Source organism: Tarenaya hassleriana, unplaced genomic scaffold, assembly GCF_000463585.1.
Source record: "Tarenaya hassleriana unplaced genomic scaffold, ASM46358v1 Cleome57, whole genome shotgun sequence".
In the NCBI taxonomy this organism is placed as follows: domain Eukaryota; kingdom Viridiplantae; phylum Streptophyta; class Magnoliopsida; order Brassicales; family Cleomaceae; genus Tarenaya; species Tarenaya hassleriana.
In genome coordinates this window covers 294,556-296,621 of record NW_010968263.1, presented here as the reverse complement: position 1 = coordinate 296,621, position 2,066 = coordinate 294,556, and positions in this window count along the sequence as shown.

The following is a 2,066-nucleotide window of genomic DNA, read 5'->3' as shown; positions in this document are numbered from 1 at the left end:
AGATGCAAAAACGAGCTATATTCCCATACAGAAAAATAACCCTATCATAATTTTCTATATGGGACTAAGATCTGTATTTCTCATAAGAATGAGTTGTTACACTCAGCCTTACGCTATTTAGGTAGACATCTAATGTCAATCACATCCAATGTGACTCTTAGATCTTTTATGATACTATAATATCGAATATCATTGCATACTCGTCTCATCTGTACCATTAAGTCTCAAGTCAAACTTGACAACTTAACCTAAGATAAACCATATTCAAGCTGTGGGAACCACGATTTCCCACCCTGCCTCACAGAGATAATCTGGCACGCTCAGCTTTGGCATGACCCGTGTTACGGACGATCGATGCCTTGATAGGTGCTCTAGTAATGGGAGGTACACGCTTAGCATTACATAAACAAGGGATTTTCGAAACCACACTTAGATCAAGCATCTACTTTCAAGCTATGAGAACCACCATTTCTCCATCTTGCCTCACCAAGATAATACGGCACACCCAGCTTTGGCATGACCCATGACACGTACGATCGAGGCCTTGACAAGTGCTTTACTCGTACAGCTCCTAGATCTAACCAGTTTCTGTGCAACAATTGTACATAATCCGAATAGACTAACCATTCGATTATGTATTCCCAATCCCTAAGCTCCCATTCAATCAAGCATATCTAATATCTTGATCAAGCTATATGCATTCATTCACTACGGATCATCCAAATGAACAAATCATGCTATTCTGAATCAAGTTGACCGGATTAAGCAACGATTGCTCAAATCAGATCCCGAAACGAAAAACCAAATTTTGGTGGAGCCTCGGGATCTAGACCGATCGGTCTACACGGCTCGGTCTTCAGGTCAAGGTCGGTCCAGACCTTTCGGTCTGGAATGGTCCAGACCGATTGGTCTTGGTCCACACCGATCGGTCTACGCATGCAGACCGTTCAGTCCAAACCTGTCGGTCCAACCGACTTGCGAAACCCTAGACCGATCGGTCCAGAGGACCAGACCGATCGGTCCAGGCGAAAACGTGATCAGATCTCGTTTTCGTCGTTTCTGCCCCGTTTCAGACTCTAATTCGACCCCGTTTTCGCCTGCGAACTCAAAATTTGAAGCTCTTGCACACTATGCAACAATGAATAGAAAATCTACTCTAGATCCACAATCAAATCATGCATAGCATCAAAGCAAACACGGATTCAAACAATTCAAATCCTATAACGTGCGTGATCGGGTTCTAACAAAATCATGCAGAGCAACCAGGCTCTAATACCACTGTTAGGTTTTTATGGGATCTCAAGAGCGAATCTAATTTCTAAGAGATCAGTTCTAGGGTTTGCACAGCGGATGTAAAACAAAAATTTTGATGAAACCCTAAAACCTATCATGCATGATTTTGTAGAAACGTTAGAACGCTTACCTCAAACAATCTGGGGCCTGTATCAATTGATGTGTTCGTTCGATCACTGTAGGCAGGAAGAATACCTTGCCCTCTACACGTATCCACACGGCGGAAAGGATTCCAATGGTTAGAACTTGTCTGCTAGGACTGAAGAACACGTTCCTCTTTGCGCAAGGGTTTCAGGGATCTAACTCTTAGGTTTTTCACTCTCAAAACCTGTCAATAGGGTCTGAAAATTTCCAAGAGGCTTAGGAGGCGTTCTCCAAAGTTAATCCCCTTTAAAACCCTAATTAGAGCGAGTTTAGGAAATCCCGACGTCTGGACCGATCGGTCCATGGTTCCGAACCGATCGGTCTGGAACAATTTCTGGACCGAGTGACTTTCACACGTTACCTCTGGACCGATCGATCTACGTCTAGACCGATCGGTCTCGGCTGGCTGGACCGATTGGTCTGGCCTCTGCTCCACCGGGACTTTCTTGTCTCTTCTCTCGCATTCGTCCTTTCCTGTGTGTGTGACCCTGTAGGCTCATCCGATATAGCAGTATAACCCGAAATCTCTTATTTCGGTTACACAAGTCATAGGCGGTCTCTAGCAAGACACTATGACTACCTATCTCGAATAGAGTTTGTTCGTGATCCTACGAACGCCAGTGATGATT